The sequence below is a fragment of the Canis lupus genome, chromosome 11 (genome assembly GCF_011100685.1).
Source record: "Canis lupus familiaris isolate Mischka breed German Shepherd chromosome 11, alternate assembly UU_Cfam_GSD_1.0, whole genome shotgun sequence".
NCBI lineage: Eukaryota > Metazoa > Chordata > Mammalia > Carnivora > Canidae > Canis > Canis lupus.
Window position 1 is genome coordinate 73,446,082 of NC_049232.1, and position 19,935 is coordinate 73,466,016.

General features: G+C 43.9%; 1 long non-coding RNA gene across 1 annotated transcript in view; it reads right to left on the reverse strand.

Moving 5' to 3' along the window:
• Positions 1–629: 629 nt before the first annotated feature.
• LOC102153086 overlaps positions 630–19,935 on the reverse strand; it is a 34,567-nt gene continuing 15,261 nt past the window's right edge. Inside the window, exons 2-5 of the long non-coding RNA XR_005367240.1 lie at positions 18,351–18,422; positions 5,438–5,555; positions 1,418–1,562; positions 630–1,264 (exon numbers count right to left, since the gene is read on the reverse strand). This is a non-coding gene — a long non-coding RNA (uncharacterized LOC102153086). The remainder of the gene's footprint in view (positions 1,265–1,417; positions 1,563–5,437; positions 5,556–18,350; positions 18,423–19,935) is intronic.

Consider the following 19,935-nt stretch of genomic DNA (forward strand, 5'->3'; position numbering starts at 1 on the left):
TGGAAGGAAAGATGATGAGGGACGAGTTCATTCCAGATTCCACAGACCATCGAGCCCTTGGCTCCCACGCAGGCCTGCTCATTTCCGGGCTAAGAATTGCTCAGGACCATTGAGCCATGACCACCCAGTGTCTTCAGAATCACACGGCCACAGCCAGTTAGCCCTGGAAGGGACCTTGGGGATAATTTCGTTCCGGCATCTCATTTTGCAGATGGGGAAACACAGGGTTAAGTGACTTGCCCAAGGTCACGCAGCTGCTTAATGGCAGAGCTGGATGGAAGCCCCTGTTCGCCAGACTCCCGGTCCCGCGGCCTGTCCGCCCTCCCACACTCACTCCTCGGGCTGCTCAGCTATCACCGAAGCAGCCGTGGCGCTTGCTTCTCGGCAAGCCGCCCCTGGAAGCACGGAGGGAAGCCTGTCTGTCTTGGGCCTCCGACCCCTCATGTGTCATTCCCTTCCATCCGACGAATGGCGTGTTTCTGGTCTGACTGCACCTGCGACGCAAGGCAAAGCTTTGACTTCCCTCTGAAACAGTTGCTTGTACCTGATTGGCTCTACCATACAACGCACTGGGCAGCGCCGTCCTGTTTATGAGCAATTTTAGCAAAAGATAAGACATGACTCTCGTATAAATATGACAGGAGCATATGCCAAATATTTTATTGAACTCATGAATTAGTGAGGGGACCAGAAAGACGTTACAACCCATTCAAAGGGGGAAATCAAGGAGCACACGTAGGCAGGCAGGCAAAACTGGTTACTCTCTATTGGGCAGCCGTCAACTCATCTCCACTGGACACAATTTGCAACTCTAGGGATTAATAATCCCTTGCATTATTATGGGTTTTCTTGGAATTTCAGGGTGGTAAATGGCTCAAAGACATGGAAAGGGAGATATAACCCAGAAGGGTGGGCCAGACACAGCCCCCAATAATTTTTTTTTTGTCCATTTCATCGCCTTTCACCATTTTCCTGAGAGCCCCCAAGTACTGATAGCTAACTCTCTGATGACGATGTCCATACTGTCTCCGGGCAGGAATAAAGCGTGTCCCTATCCTTCCTGCACACTCACTCTCTTACGCCCCAATGGGTGTGGATGCACATTCCACGGCAAGGTCTCAGGGGTCCTCCATGGTCTTCTCTCAGCAAGCTGGCAAGCCCGCACTGGGTCTGAAACAGCTGGGCTCGAATTTTCCTTTTGGGTCTTCCTTGCTCTGCAACCTTTGAGTAGTGACTTGACCTCTCTGAGCCTCAGATTCTGCACCTGTGGACATTCAATAAACAGAGAAATTATCTAATCAGCAGCGCAGTTCCATGGGCCTCAGTCATCCCGATAAATATCATTATGAAGTGTCTGCGATGTGAGTGGTCAGTGTTAGGGATTTACTTTGTTTGTATTGGGCTCCTTTCCTCTTACCTTCCGGAGCAGGTATAGAATCGGCTCCACTTCATCAATGAAGCTACAGGAGTGCATAGTAACCCCCTCAAAGTCCTGCAGCGAACGGAGGCTGGTTCCACTCTTCAGACACAGCTCTCTCGACAGGAATGCATACCCTCAACCGCTGTACAATTGGAAAGTGGTCAAAAAATCACTTGGAATCGTAACTGGCTTCCAGATTCCCTGTCTCTGTGGCAAACCCTTTATTTATATTTCCTCGAAGAATTTTACTAAATTTATATCCAGTATTAAATATAAGCATCCCTATTGGACAGAGTTTGGGCTGGTCCCTTCACAGGGCAGACCCCACTTGCATCTTATATGGGGTTTTTTCCCTCAAACATAGGGTACCAAGCCATGCTGCATATTCAAGGAATTTGGTATAGGTATTCAGAACACTGACTCTGGCAGTTTGCCTCACTGCCCCATGCCTGGACCCTTTATCAAATGTAAATCCTTATTTAACTCCTCAGAGGCTCAGTTTGCTAATCTGTAAAGTGGAGCAATAATAATACCTACCCTGTGGGGTGATTTTGAGAAATAAGTGAACTAATTCATGTAAACTCTTGGCCAATTACTCAAGATAGTAAACATTCAATAAATACCAGGCATCATCATTAGCAAGAACTCCTCGATTACTATTAACGGGAAAACCACACAGGCATAAAAATTAAAACAGAACTGCCTTGGGTGCAGCCAGTTGCCCCAAATGCTTATTGTGTAGAAATAAAGCATCGAATCCCGATATCCGGTCACATATCTGTTTCTTTGTAAATCATGAACTATCATGAGTGTTCGTACTACCAAGTTTTTCCCACCTTAACGAATATTTTAAAGATCTGTAAGATTTTAAGGAGCAAACGCCAACCTCTCAAATTTGCAAAGGTAAAATAATGAAAAGGGTTGAGAAGCTTTGGAAGACACCCTCCCTGCTCCCTTTACCTGGGAATGAGAAATATACCTTGCTCCCAAAGAGCGGGGCCAGAAGCTAAGACACGTATCTTCCCTTTCTTTGCTTGAAGGCCCATGGTTTCCTGTGTCTTTTTCTTCCTGCCTATTTGCTTCATTGTCTTCTCCATGTGCCGCGGTCAACTCTTCCCAATATCACACTCATTGCAACTGTGCTGCCCCATGGCAGTGCACGCCCTTCAGCGGGCAGGACCCTGCCATTCCCTGGGTCATGGACTCCGGCCATATCCCAAGTCCAAATTTCTAGGAGGAAAGATCAGAGTGGCACCGCCCACCCTCTAGGCTGGGGTCCCCACTGGAATCCATAGCTTGTCCAGTGAGCTTTGGCCAAAGGTAGTCGAGTGGCATAACATTAGCCAGGCAGAGGGGGCCACTTCCAAGGGGGAGGAGAATGTGAGCATACCAAGGACGTTGTAAACCACCATACATCTCCATTGGTCAACAGAGGCCGCTGATTACATTCTTCAAATCACCATAAAGAAAATGATTCTCAGGCTGAAAACAACGGGTGGGGTCCTGATAAGCTGGGTAGATTCTCACCATAATCCATTCATGCTCCCATTATTTACGGTGTGTCCATTTCAGAGCCTAGGGAAATTTTTCCAGACTAATGATTATGTTTCTCCATCCAAGAAACGGAATTTATATGTGTTGTGTTGGCTGACAGCTCTGTGGCTGAGCTTCTCTGTCCTACCACTGCCCTGGGTGTTTTTGGTGATTTATTTCTTATTTTATTTTATTTTATTTTATTTTATTTTATTTTATTATTTTATTTTAGAGCTAAGGATTTGACTATGTCTTGGCTCTACTTTCTGACATCACTGTGAATCAATAGGGAATCTTGGCTTAATAACATCTGGAGGGTGGACAGGGGGAGATTTGTGATGTAAATACCTAGGGGCATTACTGTTAATGCCGTCCATTCAAGGGCACGGAGAGAAGCACGCTCTACCTCTCCTCCCAGAGCATACATGTTGATGCAAAGCATTTTGCACAAACTCATTAGAATGCCTTTATTTTGCTTATGCAAAGATAACTTGAAGGGATGGTGCTATATGCTGATTTTAAAAGGGTCAGCAAAGGTTTAGAAAATAATTTAAGAGATAATTTAAGATTCAAAGTTTGTAAAAAAAAAAAAAAAAAATTGTGTGTGGGGGAGTGTAGGTTAAGTGCAGCAAAAATTCCTGTCTGGGAAGGGCTTCTGTTTGGAGTGGTAGGGAAAGCACTGAGCTAGTTGGCAGAAAACGCGTGCTCAGGTCTTGGCTCTGATACTTCCTAGGTACAGGGACTTGAGAAAGTCCCTTTTCCAAACCTGAGCTCTATCGTGGGTGCAGTGGGGCAATGCCCTCGCCGTGAGCATCGAAGCTAATGAGTTAGGAGATCCCTGGGTGGCTCGGCAGTTTAGCGCCGCCTTCGGCCTGGGGTGTGATCCTGGAGTCCCGGGATCGAGTCTCATGTCGGGCTCCCTTCACGGAGCCTGCTTCTCCTCTGCCTGTGTCTCTGCCTCTCTCAGTGTCTCTCATGAATAAATAAAATCTTTAAAAATAAAAAAAAGCTAATGAGTTAAAGATATGAAAAAACAAACAAGGGACACTTGAGGGGCTCAGTCGGTTGAGCATCTGCCTCCAGCTCAGGTCATGATCCCAGGGTCCAGGGATCGAGCCCTGTGTCAGGCACCCTGCTCAGCGGGGAGCCTGCTTCTCCCTTCCCCTCTGCCTGCTGCCCCCACTGCTTGTGCTCTCTCTCTGTCAAATAAATAAATAAAATCTTTTTTTAAAAATCCTACAGATATGAAAGAACAAACAGGCAAGTTCTCTATGAATATGAAATGTTTTAGGTCCATCTTCTCATCTTACTGTTGGAAAAAGTGAGAGCCTGGGAGGACAAGTGACCTGGAAAACATCACATCACGAGTGGGTATCATCAGTTGTACAACCCCCATCTCTTGGCTCTCATGTCAAAGCCACACCATGCTTCCTTCCAGAAGCTAATGACCTACCAACGACCTGACCCCATCCATGGTAGAGTAGAACTGCGTGTGCCATTAAGGGGATTGGAAGCAGACCTAGTCTCTAGTGTTATTACTGCTCACCAGCTGGATTCATGGTAGCCCAGGCATTTCATCTTTAGAAATGTCAATTTTCTATTCTGAAAAATAGGTGTAATAATAACAGGAAGCTCCTATCATTACTATGAGCTAAAGTATGTAAATAGTGAAGTATGGAATTCAGAAGACAGTGGATGTCAAATAAGCATTAGTTACTATGATAGAAGATGAGAAGAAGGAAGCAGAGCTTTGGAGGAGAAGACGAAGGAACTATTTTCATCATTTTAAGGTTTAGATAGGGGCGCCTGGGTGGCTCAGTCAGTCAGTTGAGTGTCTGATTCTCGATCTCAGCTCAGGTCTTGATCTCTGGGTCGTGAGTTCAAGCCCCGCATTGGGCTCCATGCTGGGTGTGGGGCCTACTCAGAAAGAAAATGAATTTTAAAAAATAATAATGTTTAGGTCAACAATTTTTTTTTTCTGGGGATCAAAGGGGAGGTGAAGTTGCCACATCTCTTCAAATTGAGTCTATTGATGTGAAGATAGCCTTAAGGGATTATAGCATCCTGTATCCTTGAGCAGACGTCAACGCAGAAACAAGTACAGAAGATGTCCGATCATGGACTGACCCTCCTCGGAAACACTCAGGCTCCCGTGGGATTATGTTAAAACTCCTCCATCTGCCTTCCATGAGTGAAAATGATTTGACTTGGACCTCTGTAAAGTCACCCTGTTACAGCCCGTCCCCAAAGACACGCACCCTGCTGTGCTGCCCTGGCAATAGATTTCTCCCCTTCTCTAATCGTTCCCTGGACTTTGCTAAATCTGAACTCGGTCGCGATTCTCTCTCGGCCTGGAGTCCCTTCCCAATATTTTCTGCCTATGAAAATATCATTTGTCCCCCAACATCCCATTCAAATGTCACTCCTTCATTAAAATCTTCCCCAATGGAAGTAAAATATTCCTTACCTCGCATTGCTACTCACCATGTCCCTTTCTTTAGAACATCTGTGTCCGCACGTCTGTCTTCCCCCACTGTGCTATAAGATCCTTGAAGATGGAGCCTTGAAGACGCGTCCTTGAAGATAGATATGCTTCATGCCTCTGTTAACGTGAAATGCTTGGAGTGAGGTCTTCTGCATAATGGCTGTTAAATATTGGTTACATTGAACCAAAATTTGTTTTTAAGCTTTTCGAAGTGTGAGTTTTAGGGAATATACATGTGTATGATTTGGTCTCTGCCAGCCTTCTGATGATGCCACTTGGGGGAAACAGAGCTCCAGCCTAGTCACTCAAGAGTTATCTCTACAATAATTAGGTTAGCTGTCACTTTTTGAGCACGTACCACGTGCCAGTCACCGTTCGAAGTTGCGGGTGCAACCTCTCTTGGATGTTACCTCCTCCCAAAAATTCCGCAAGGTAGTGTTGACTATCTCCCCATGTTGCAGATCAATCAACTGAGACCTGGAGAGGCTGCATGATTCGTCTGCGGCCCCACAGATAATGCACGATGGATTCTGGATTCGTTGCCAGGATTTACGCCTTTCACCACTATTAACGCAGCATGCGAGCCGGAGCGGCCCTCGTCCCACATCAAATGCCTTCGGGGGACGCGCAACCAAGGACAGCGCGGACTCCTGTGCCCGGCCTCCCTCTCCCCAGAAAGCAGTCATCCCTGGCTCGTGTTCCCAACTCTGTCCCCATCGTCCTGCCGCCCAGCAGACAACTGGCCAGGAACTGCACAGACCCGCCGAGGGGGCTCAGTGGGCAGGGCCGCGGGGAGAGCGGTAGGAAGGTGACACCGAGCCGTAATTTCCCTGCTATTTTGTCCTCGCCCTGGAACATTAAGACGGGCTTCAGAGCCGCTAAAGCAGCTCCTGTTGCCCGTTTTCTCTCTCTCTCTGTAATGTAGCCAGAGACTTAAATACGATTGAGTTAATCTTTGAAGAAAACAGAAAATACTGTAACAATAAAGGCCGTAACGTGGTTACAAATGAGAGCTACTGCTCCCTTCTGCATTCTAAATTCTGAGGATAATTCTGCAGAGCTTCATTACCAGAGTATAATTGTGTTATAGAACTCTTAAATCACCCTGCTACACTTAACTGGCAATAACATTAAGATAGCGCAGATATTCATTTTAATTAAAACATAGCCTCAAACTATTTCCCTGCTATAAGAGGCAAAACTTTCTCCCCCCCCACCCCACCCCTTAAACTTTCATTTGTTAGCGCATCTATGGCCAGCAGTAGATGGGAGATTTAAACACAATTAGGAAATCCCACCTTATAAGCCAGGAGCACTTAAAGCGTCGCTGAGGAAGATGAATACCAGGAAAGCGGGTTTGGGTTTTAATCTTTTTCTCATATGTGAGGCACTGACAGCAGTTGTTTCGGAGAGGATGGGGTTCCCGGATAATCAGTTTAAGAGTTATGCAAAGAGGAATTGAAATGTAGCAGTCCAGACATTAACGAAAACCTCGGTAACTCCGCAGTCTTCAGAGTTTCCCATCGCCTATAGCGTAAACATCCATTCATTTAACAAGTGTCTACTGAACATCTATTTTGTGCCGCGCATTGGGGATGCGCACACAAATAAAACCCCGCTCTTTCCTTCGAATATACGGCAGTCTCGTGAAGGAAACTGGCATGTAAATAAGAAGCTGCATTAAAAACTGCTCTGTGGAAGATATGGCCCCATACCTGCCCCTTTTGCTCAGGATAGGACACTCGGGATGGGTTTTGGAGTGCATGCAGGAGTTTTCCAGGCAGACAAGTGAATGACGAGGGCAGAGGGATGGTATATTCAAAGATAGAGTTGCATGAAGTAGAATTGAGATAGAATGGGCTATTCAGAAGATTCATTTTTTTTTAAAGATTTTATTTATTTATTTCAGAGATGGGGGCAGGGCAGAGGGAGAGGGAGGAGCAATCTCCTCCCTGAGCAGGGCTCAATCCCAGGATGCCAGTATAATGATCCGAGCCAAAGGCCGATGCTCAACCACCTGAGCCACTTATGCTCCCCTATTTGGAAGATTCTAGATGATTCAGTATGGTTAAACTGTAATGTGGAAAGGGTTGGAGGAAAACGAAGGTGGTGAGGCCCAAATGTAGACAGTTTTGGGGGCATCGGTCAGGGCTTTGGGCTTCAGCCTAGAGGCGATGAAGACTTGTTGAAAGGTTTATTTGGAGGATGGGGCAATAGGAGCTGGTAAGCATTGACGGCAACGTGGCTATTGAGGCTATAGCTGGGATTTTGTAGCTTGGCATTCAAGGTTTCAAATTAGCGCCCTATCCACGTAGAAATAAATATGAGCAGTGAGGGCAGCGAGGGCAATCGGATCAGCAACACCGATGGACTTTCTGCATGTACACTAGATGTCTAACGATTTGCATACAGTATTTTATTCAATCCTTAAATAAGGATTCAGGATTAACACTCTCCACGTCGCCTATGAGGAAACTCCGGCACAGACAGATTGGACAGGTTGCCCACCAAGACCACCCGGATGGAAATGGAATTCACACTCAGGTCCATCCGATCCTTGGAGGAATGTTCAGCATCGATTAGAAACATTCTGTTCGCCATTCTGCTTCCACATCTCCTCATGCAGAAGAGGATTCTGGATACTGTTCTCCAAACAAGAATCAGGCCATTGGTCATTAATCTTGCTCGGGCCCCTTGAGCTTCCTAGATCTAGGTCTGTCTTCACATTCCTCTGTGCACGTCTAAATCCACTCAGAGTGAGGCTCCGGGCTCCCCTGCCCCAGCACATTAAGCACAAGCACTTGCTGTAAGTGGTCATTCCTAGAGCACGTCAACCTTTGTTCTAGGTATTGGGGTTCAAGGGAGGTAGAGAGAAGATAACACCTTTTCTAGTGGAATTTAATTTCTAGGTTAGACAGTGAAGGGGTGTCAGAGCTGGCTTGGAACCCAGAAAGCCCTACCCGGTGCTGTGAAAACCACCGGCCACATGGCATGTGGCCAGTCCAAACCGACATGTCTTATCACACAAAATTCCAGAGTACCAAAAAGCATCCAATGTCTTCTTGCTTATGTGTGTTGATGATGCATTGATGATATTTTGCATATAGTCAATTAAATAAGATAGATCATTAAAATCAATTTTATCTGTATTTATTTATTTATTTATTTATTTATTTATTTATTTATTAGTTATTTATTTACATGAGGGTCCTGGGAAATTTAAAATTGTGTGTGACTTGGATTATATTTCTATCGGACAGCACTGATCCATACTCTGTGCTCCTGTGGTGCTGTATTACCTCCTTAAGAAATAAAAATGACAATTGAAGAGCGAGATGAGGGTTATGGTATTAATAACACAGTGATGTAATAGGACATGTCAATAAGTAGGTGGGAGTGGATCTGCCATTAGATAGGTGGGCAGAAAAGTCTGTCTGGAAGCGTGATATTTGGGCAGAAATCTGGAAAGCAGCCATGTGAGATCCTGGTGGGGGTGGAAGAGATTTAGATTATACCATTAATTTGACAGTTAATATCTATTTTTATGATATTTTTGTTTATGACTCTTTTTTTTAACTTAGAAGCACACTAAGTATAGTAGAAAGTACATGATTTTTGTTTTTTTAGAAATTGCTGATTTTTGTTAATCTAAATTTCGAGAACTCTAATCTTGGGCATTCACTTAGCATCTTGTGGACCTCATCTGCGTATATAAAAAGGAAAGAGAAATCTCCCTTATGTATTGTAACACTTACATGAGATCTACAGTATGAAGAGCATCTAGGAAGGTGCAAACATTTAAATTTGACTACCTCCTCTTCTTTTCCTATTTAATTCTGAGCTCACATAGAACCTGAAATGTCGATATCTGGTATCTCACCAGCCCTCATGGAGCCTATCACAGAGCCTGGCATGGTGGATGTGCAACAAAAGAGTTGACTGAGTCACCATTCTTTATTAAGTAGCCAAAAGAAATGGAACAAGTATATTGGCAAGACTAGAGATGCTGGGATATGTTTGAGCCAATCTTCCTAAATTGGACATTGTCCTTAAGAAGCCCTGCTACCATATTCTTCCTACTGGTTTAATTACAATTCTCAAGTGCTTTTCCAGTCATTCCCTTTAGTCACGTTTGTAAAGTTTTTAACTGTTGACAACAGTGCTCCCACGTCCATCTGATCTTCAAAAGTGCACTGCAAAGTTAGAAGAATCATGACAAGACTGAAGCAAGACACAGAGGGGCCAGTCCAAAGGTGAACCTCTGATGAACAACAGAGCTGATCTCCTAAGTCAGGGCATTTTTTATCACATGATGTTGATCCCTCTATGTAAGAGTTCTTTAAAGATGTTGCATTTTGGAAGTTTTTCATAATTTCCCTATAGCTTCAACTATGTGCCCAAACTAGCCTCCTACATCTGGGTATTTTCTTGTGGGCATCTGTTTGTAACAGAGCACTAAAAAATGTGTTGAATGACTGATTGGGCACATTTGTCCCAAGGGACCGCTCAGGGGTTATTATTAATTCCTTCTCGATCCCTTTGGGAAATCTAAATTCTAAAGTGCTGATAAGGTTTGAAACTCTTCAATTTACAAGAAAGTCCTCACCACCTTCCCAGAGCTTGACTACAAATTCTCTGAGACGAGAGTAGACAAGGTTACAATGCCTCCAGGCTTCCAACTAGAGATTTCAAATATTTCTAATTTCTTCAATTTAGCTTCATTTAAATTTTACCGAGAAGTAATTGCACTGAATTAATATAGTTACAATTATGCTGAAATCAATCCATTAACATCTTGAAAATTCTTATTAATCTGGCAGCAATGTTATGGATAAAAACAGAAATACATCCTCTATGTGGAGTGCAGATTAATATAATAAGAATGCTAGAGTTAATTTCTCCAGGATATGAATTCTTTGAGACAAGACAGTATGACTCGTATTTCTGTTTTCTGGTTTTAAAGTGCTGCTTTTAGTACATGATAACAATATTTGCATGCAAAAATACCTGGGACTGCTTGTTCTAATTCCTATTTCATCAAAAGGAATCTGATTAAAAGTCCAAATCATAGAGCTTTTTCTGCATTTTCCTTGTTTGTCTTTTAATGTGTCTTTGCTTTCTCTCCTACAAGTATACCTCGGACAAGGAATGTGTTACTCCTCATTTTTTCAACTTTGTGTCTAGCACAGCTGCTGGAATTTGGTAAATATTCTCTATAAACTACTGATGAGAGTGTTAACAAGCACAACATGATAGCAGTGAGGAGGATGCTAAACCACCAGGAACAGTGTTTGTGCTCTTAATATGCTAGATGGTTTACCATCGTATGTGTCACATAGAACTTCGAATTCACTTGAAATGTATTTGGGGGTTCCCCAAAGTATAATCTAAACACTAAATCTTTGTACAAGAAATATGTCATTTATCTACATATGAATCTGATAATTATCATCCAGCAACATTCATGCATTCGACGGTTATTTATAAAGTATCAACTCTCTGTTTGCTGGTGTGTATTAGTGATTAAAACAAACATAAATCCTGAAGTCACGGAACTTGCAATGAAGTGAGAGAGGATGACAATAAGGATATAAACAAACGTTCAGCCTTTAACCTGTAAATACTATGATGAAAATGGACAGAGTTTATGAAGGGGGAGAACAGAAGAGTTCACCTTTGCCAGGTGGATCCCTGTACTTATTCTGGGGTCCAACCCTTTCTTTGTGGTCTTGGACCAGGAGAGGAAGGGCAAAACACAAGTCAGTAGAGGCTGGATTGTGTAGAGTCTGTAGGTTTGGAAGGCATTGAGCTTTGTTTTAAGTATGAAGGGAATCCACTGGAGCACCTAAAGCAGACGACTGACTTTGTATTATTTATGTAACTACAGCATTCCTCTGACTCTTCTGTGAGACAGAGATTTGGTGACAGTAAGAGTAAAAGTGGCCCTTGTACTAGTCCAGGAGAGGCAGGGCGGAGCCTTGAGATAATGTGGAGGAAAGAGAAGCAGAAGTCTATGGATCTGAAATATTTCTCATGAATAGAAACAACGGAAAATTTGATAAGCATTTGGGTGTCAAAGAGGGAGCAAAGACTCACGCGTGACTTTGACATGCTGGGCTTGAGCAACTGAATGACGGTGGTACCATTGGATGTGATGGATGGACAGAGGTAAGAGAAGATTCTTTAAGGTTGTGGATGTGTTAAAAAGATATGTCAGCTGGGCAGATACACAGATTTGGAGTTCAAGGAGCAATTTATGTTGGAAATTTACATTTAGAAGTTATCAGCATATATATGACGTTTAAAGCAATGAAAATGGATAGACTTCTCTAAGGGAAGTATATGGAGAAAGAAGGAGAACAGGCCCTGGGGCACTCCCACATTTAGATGTCAGGTAGAGGAAGAGAAATATGCAAAGAAGACCAAGAAAAAGCAGCTAGAGAGAGGAGAGAGATTATTAAGAGTGGTGTGAGAAGAAAAGGGTGAATAACTCTGATTAAAGCTGCTAAGAGATTGAATGAAACACGGGCAGAAAAGTGGTCATGGCATTTGACAAAATTGGGATTATTATTATTGACCTTGACAAGAACACGTTGAGTGGATTGCTGGGGAGGCACCGCTGTGGTCTGGATTGACGAGTGCTGGGAGTTGAGCAAATGGACGTGGCTTGAGCAGACCTTTTTTTTTTTTTTTTTTTTTTTTTTTTTTTTGTGATCTTGGATGTGGGAGTAAGAAAATAAGTGGAGTGTAAGTGAGACACGTGGAATCCTGGAGAAGCGCTGCCAGAGGGGGCCGGGAAGACATTTGCATGGGGAGTAAATGGACCCCTAGAGAGGGGGCTGGTGCCCCAGGATCCTGGTGGATAAAGGGTGGAAGGAGGCAAGGCAGTGAGAAGAGATAAAGCCAGAGACCTCACACAGGGTGAGGGTGGTTAGCTTTTAATGTGAAGGAAAGAGAAGCCCTCTGGCGTGCAGCAGGAGGCAGAGGAGACAAGGACGCCCGTACACGGGTTGACAGATTTGGGGGAGGTTTTCTCCTTTACGTGTGATGTGTTGGGGAAGCTTGGCTGGCCTGGAGGCTGAGCCTATCCTAAAGAATGGGAGTAGGAATCCATGTGTTTCTGGGTTCAGGGGAGCATGGAAGACTAGAGAGGCATGGAAGGATTGTGACCCAGGCCTCAGAGCACAGCTGAGGTTTGAGACCGTGGCTCTCTGTCGAGTGCGCCCGGGCCCTGAGTGGGTATTCACGATCAATTTTGTCTAGATATCACCTACGGCGAGGGAGTGAGGAGCAAAGGTACTGAGACCTTTCATCATGCAATGATGACAGTGGTGGCCACAGAATCCAAGTTCAATAAGAAAGGAAGCAAAGGTGGGAGCTGTGACGGACGGCATCTCATTATAGCAGTGGGGTCAGGGGAGCAAAGGACAAAAGACTCGTGACTGAAGGTCTGCATTAGAGATGGTCTTGGGTGTGCTTTCAAACGATGTGGATCTAAGATGTGGCCATGGGAACAAGTGCTTGGGACAGACTGGAACAAAGTTCATGACAATTATGTTTCTCGTAATTAAGGTCGAGAAATGGAGATTTGAATGCTGGATGATTTGAGTGCACCTGTCACCCGGATTTTGACAGTTCCAAGAATGAAGATGGACAATGGCGTGGAGAGTGACTGAGGCACAGGCGCTGGATTGGAGGGGGACGGGAGTGTGGGTAGACAGTCACCACGAGGAAGCAGGAGGCAGTTGACGTCTTTCCAAGAATGTAAACTTTTGCAGAAGGCAGGGAGGGGCAATGGATGGGAGAAATCTGGTTACTCCCCAGCTACCCGTCTGGAAGTATGTGACACGAGAGAGAAAAGTTGCCTTCTCCATAAAGCCGTGGAGGATATGACGCCCTCGGGGGACAGACATACTTCAGGTAAGGCAAGACAGTGAAAGGAATGTTCTAGAAAAAAATGGTGGATATAAAGGAGATTATGAGATAAAGGCCCAGGGGAGGAATTTGGGAGGGCGGTTTTGGGGGTGAGGGGTCAGCTCAGGTGAAGTCACAGGGCTCAGGAGGAGCGCCTGGCACATAATAAATATCCTGCATAGGTCAGCTATTTGTTGTTTGTGGTTAATGGACGTGAGATGCAGAGACAGTGGGTTACCAGGTAGCCCCAGTAGGCCCTGCCGGGATGCTTACCAGGTTGGGCCTGGAACAACGTGGGCGGGTAGAACATCCACTTTCAATCTATTAACTGCATTTCCCTAGGTAAAAACAGATCCGAAGTTGAGGCTATAACATGAAAGCATAATTATCTTCACGGATAAAGCCTGGACAAAATTTGCTGCGTGACCCATTCCCAAGAACAAGGCGCTGCCCACGGAGACACCGGCGTCGTCACACATTTGTGTTAACACCTGCACGGTCTACCAACGTCTTGGTGTTTGAAGCTGATTGGGACAGTATTTCTCATTTTCAGTATTTCCCTGTCCTTCAAGTAGTCACTTTTCCTCCTCGAGCCTCGGTTTCTTCGTGTATAAAATAGAAATACAACCTATCTGTTTCATAAGATTATTGTGAGAGATAGGAAAAATGTCTGAGGAAACATCAAATATAAAGGATAATTGATGAATATTGTTATCAATCTCCCCCATATTCAGAGTATTGCCTGAAGAGGGAGGCCTATCTTTTTAATGTTGTTTGTAGATAAATTATCCGTATCTGTGTTTCCAGCAGCAGCTGGCAGCAAGCTAAATGTCAACTCTTTTCCATTTCCAGGCTTGCGTGTGGTAGGACAGACACTCTGGATGCCCCAGCCCCAAATCCCTGCTCTGAGGATTGGCTCCTTCCCTGCGCCACTGGGGAGAGCTCCTGGTGCCAGGCTGGTCCCGTGGGACTCCACCGTTCAGTAACGGGATGTCTCAGATGAGCTGGTAACCCTTTCTAGAACAAAGAGGCAATATGTGGAGATATCCCGCAGAAGCTACAAAGACGAAATTCGACTGGGCCTCACAAAGGCAGGCTCCCACAGATTCGAAAGCCGCCGGGAATCAGGGTGACCGCTCTCCCCGAGGTCACAGTCCTGGCTGGCGGCCTGTTCCTATTTCGTTGCAAACTGCCTTTACCTCCGGGGCTTAGAAATGGGCCCAGGCAGGTGCTCCCGCACGAGCCTCCTTTTATTATCACAGGCTCACACAGGTAAGTGCTTCCAAAGGCAGAAATACCGTGGAGGTGACACCTACTACCTTGATGAGTTTCAAAAAATCAACAAATTGGCAAATGTGAATACCGATGTGTGATGAGACGAAGCCAGCATTTCTTTCTGATGCTTTCTTCAATTTGAATGCTTACACTATAATCTTAAAGAGCACTACAGCGCGGTGGTTAGGCATGGATCCAGCGGTCCAGGTTCAAATGTTGGCATCGATTACTTGGTCACAATTGGACATAGGGTCAGTTGATAATGCTCCAGTTACCATATTTATAACATTGGGTAATTAATAGTATATATATATACTATTTTATATTTTAAAAAATATATATATACTATTTTATATTTAAAATATATATATATATATACAGTATGATACATATGGCATATATACTATAATATAATAGGGGGTTGGGGGTGCCAGAGTGGCTCAGTCATTGAATATCTGCCATCGGCTCAGGTTGTGACACCAGGATCCTGGGATCGAGTCTGCATGCGGTTGCTGTGGGAGCCCTCTGCCTATGTCTCTGCCTCTTTCTGTGTGTGTCTTTCATGAATAAATAAATAAACCTTAGAAATAAATACATACAAAAAAAGAAATATATACATACAAAATAGAGGTTTCTTGCAAAAATTATGTGTTAATAACAGCTGAAAGCACCTAATTCAGTGGCTGGCACACTTAGTGCCCTACTAAATGTTAAAGACTATCGTGACTCTTCAACAGCTCAGCCCATTCGCCCCAGAAAGGCTCAAACACTCATTTAAAATTCTCCCATCTCAAGATAATGGAGTATTTTGAGCAGAAAGGTAGACAGCAAAGTAAAATGGTAGGAAACTCTCCAAGGAAAATTCAACCAGAGCTATTCTATGACCCCAGATAATTATACCAGTTGCAGAGAGCTGTCCCAAGCAGGATCTGACAGGAATCACGGCTGGAAGAAAGACCGGGTGAGTCTTGCTTAGGCTTGAAATAGTTGCCACTTGCCTGGATCAATCATTCCAACACTCTGAGAACCAACCACACAACGAAGAGATTGAACTAGACGATTCTCAAGAATCACCTCCAGCTCCAGCACTCTGTAATCCCACGCTGAGCGCTCTCCAGGGCGGTGATACAGTCTGGAAATTGCCAGCGCAGGTGAGGGGAGCCACGACATGAACCGAGCAGATAGCTGGCAATTACACAATGGGAAATGTCGAGAAAATAACCTTATGGGGTGGAAAGTATTGGATTGTCTGATTATGACTTACTCTCCAATATGAAGACATAACCATGCTTGGCCGCTCAAGGGTGAAAATGTGGTAATGTGTTAAAATGCTAATGAAATTGGAATCCTATAATAGATGTTTAGAACAGTTTAGGTTACCAAGACGTGGGGAGTTAGAGAGCATGGCTCGTAAATCCTGATGATAAGGCCAAGCTCCCCAGAACGTTCAAGGCCTTTACAGTTTGATTCCAACTTGCCTTTTCAAGATCTTCTCTCCTCACACACCCTCACGCACCCCGTGTTCAGTCCATAATGAGCCACTTGACATTCTCCATACACAGCAGGCGCTTATATTTCACAGGCACGCCCATGCTGTGGCCTCCGCCTCTGTCTCACGTGTGTCTGTCCCACTGCCGCCATCTACGGCAGATCATCGTCGCTCACCTCACAGGAAGACTCAGAAGATTTCTTGAATGATCAACCCGCCCCTAGTCTGGTTTTGCTTTAATCCATTGTCCTTATAGTTGCTGATGTATTTTTCTGAATCTTGCAACCAGTCGTGCCTCCTTTGCTTAAAATTCTTCAATGACATTTCATTGCCATTAAGACAAAATCCACATTCTTTGATATGGCTTGCAAGACCTTTAATGCTCTGCCATTCAGCTGCTGCTCCAGCTCATCCTGCATGCTTTGCTTGCTCGTACGTCATACTCTAGCCTTGCTCACAGAACCTCACCTCCCCAGGCAAGTACATTCTCTCTCGTCTCTGGACCTCCATGGGCTGATGCCTCTCCTACAATCTCCCCCTCTCAAGTCCCCTTAGCTGACTTATTTCTACATAGGAAGGACTCCCCTCATCACCTGAGGTATAAGTCCCCTGGTTGGGTGCCCTGCTGGCTCTTGGACTTCTGTTGTGATACCTCCGCGTTATTGCAACTATCTGTTGAACGGATTAATGCCATTCCCTTTACCTAAGTGCCCTTTGGTCCCCTTTCCCTGGTCATTTTTTACTTGTCCAAGCACAGCTCAAATGTTACCACCTTAGGAAAAGCCTTGTTGATTCCACAGGCCATTCCTTGCTCCTTCTTCACCACTCCCTTGGAAATTCATGCGAGCCCTGTTTGTCACAGCAAATTCTATTACTGAAAATTAGAACATTGCTCCAGAGAACATTACACAATGTACCACAGAAAGATAGACTATTTTGTGGCGGTGCAGAGAATGATGAAAAAAATTCAGATTCTAAAATACTTTGGTACTAAAATAAATGCCAAGACCTAGTTCTAAGTAGGGCAGAATGGGACTAGGTATTTCTCATGCACGTACGTACATGTGTGTGTGCATGCACATGCACACATCCTTCTGAGGCTCCAGATGGGCATTCTTGGAGATGACCATTTAGACCTCTAAAATCCATGGACGTTTTTGAACAATCATTTTCCTTGCCAAATAGCAATAATTCCACACCTTCCACGTTTAAAGCTCTCAGTAAGATGTGGCCAAGAGCGTAACGTTACTTCTCTTTCTTTCATAACGTAATGATCTTCCTGTTGCAATATTAATCAATAACTAATTTCATAGTTGGACAACTATTTTTAATGACCTAGTACGTTGGAGGCATTGTTACACAAGTCTTCAGATCATTCCCTGAAGGACCTGTCACCAAAAGGGCAAATTCATTTACTTGTCATAAAGCAGGAGCCAAAAGGCTCATTACACTAATTAGGGACAGACGCATTCGGGTCTTTGTTGGTTAAGAGCTAAAAGGTCTCCTGTCTGGACCTAAAAGGAGGATCAAATGGAGCCATCCAAAGACATTTTGAATAGTTAGCAAAGGGGCCCCAGGCATGTTCATTGTAAAGTCGTGGTCTCTTGGGTGTCTCCTTAAGTTGGGTTATATATTTTTTTAAATGTGTCTACTCCGTCTTGGAATAGGCAGGACCAGGGGATTCTCCAGGCTTCTTCTTACCATGATATTACTTACTTCCAAGAACCTTTAGGTGGCCTTCTCATGGAGTATCCTGCGTCTTGAAGAACTGAATTTAGCACTCACTTTGTCTCCAATTAGTTTGCAAGGAATGGATGGGATGAATTGGATGGTGAATAATGTCTGTGTAATTCTCACTGATGCTGACATCTTTGATGTATAAGCTTTAAGCAGCTCATGTTTAGCATGAAGCAAAAAACTAATTAATTATCTATTATATTCCAGGTGTCATACGCTAACATTCTAAAAATAACCCTACAAAAAGTTTTTTTTATCTCTATTTTATTAATAAGGATTCCAAACCTTCAGAAATGCAAGTGAGCTAGTATTAAAACACGAATTTTCTGAAAACACTTCTCTTTCTGCTACCCTACAGTGACCTGCCATTTTTCTCAGGATTCCGCCTCTCTATGTTGTAATAGATTCTTTCCATAGACAGATGCAGAGATACCTAGATGTAGAAATTGATAAATCTCTGCTCTTCTCATCATTACAAGTAATTACGGTAGACTCACCTTGGTTTCCAGACCCGTAAGTTGAGTAGGCTTCCAGACCTTGCAACACACAGTTCTTCTCTTGTCACCCTTCTGACAAAAAAAAAAAAAAAAAAAAAAAAAGCCATTCAGAATAGCTCCCAGTCTCTTTAACATGTATTCTCTGCACAAATCAAAGTTATCATTATGAATTTTGAAACATGTTTTTCACTTTCCAAACTTCATGCATTAGCTCATGCTGTTCCTTCCACCTAGAATGCCCTTTCCACCAGTTGTCACTTACCAGGATCCTTTTATTCTTCCAAGTTCATGCTAAGTCTTTGCATCTTCAAAGTAGAAATGCTTCTACCTCTTTGAAGTCCTTTCTTCAACTCCTTCCCCGTCCCCACCCTCCAGAAATCTGAGATGCCTCTTATCCTTCTCCTACTGAGTTATTTGGACTTATACTAGGACTCTTAAGTCTTCTACCTTAAATAATGGGTGGGCCTGGCTACTTTCCTTCCTAATTTTAAACTCTGTAAGTATAAGGCCAGCCTCTAACTTTCCCATGTGTGCACTCTCAGATCTCGGGATTCTTTCCCTCTTTGTTCCACTACTAATGGCTCAGCAAATGACTCCTGCCCATTTGAAGCCCCAGGGAAGTGTGGCATCCCCATGCCCCACAGCCAACCCTGCAAAGCAGCACGGTTAGCTCAGACTCCACAGGGCTGGGTTTGCTTTGCAATGCCCCTTCAATAGCCCCACTTTTAGCTCTGCATGGAAGGGGATGCATCGCCAAGCTGAAAATGAGATCCCTGGATTATTCAACGCTATCCAAGGGCTATGATGTTGAAAATATTATTTGTGAAAGAAACCCTACCCTGTACCAGAACTAAAGCTTCTAGATTCTGAGAGGAATACCAATGCTCTGTTTCTCAGGGGGAAAAAAATGATTTTTTTTTTCCCTTGAAGAACTCATTGTTTTCCAAAACCAGATCTAGCTTAGTAGCTGTTAGAGCACTCTGTGCATACAGACTCCCATTTTACTCTGTGAATTAGCTCACTGATGACTGATAGCTTCCTTTTTCTGCCTTTCTGTCTGTCTGTCTGCTTATTTTTCCTCTTGTCCTTCCTTCTTTCCTTCTTTTCTTTATTCCTTCACTATATACTATTCTGTGTGAGAAATTGGGGTGAGGTTTGGTTGCTATTAAGGTAGTAATAAACTGTATGATGTCCAGGGAGCTTGGGAATCTTCAAATACTGCCCTAAATCCCTCATCACAAAGTTCCTGACAAAATATGAAGTATAGAGCCACTATGGTTAGCTCTGGCTTTCACTCCAAACCCCAGTGTTGAAACTCTACTAAGCGAGGTCCCAATGTTTCTTTTTCCTAATCTTGTTAGTCCTGAATAGTTTTAGATCAAAGCAGAATATGGAGCCTGCTTTGTCTATTTCATAACCCACAACAGCCAAAGCCAGTCCCCGTATCTCACCACTAGAAGGTGAGGTGCCGTGACTAAGGGTATGGGCCTGCAGTATTCTAGGAAGGGAGAAGTGAAACAGTGAGCTACAACCATAATTACTCATTTCTAAAACATCACAGGAAAAGAAAAAAAAAAGCCCACTC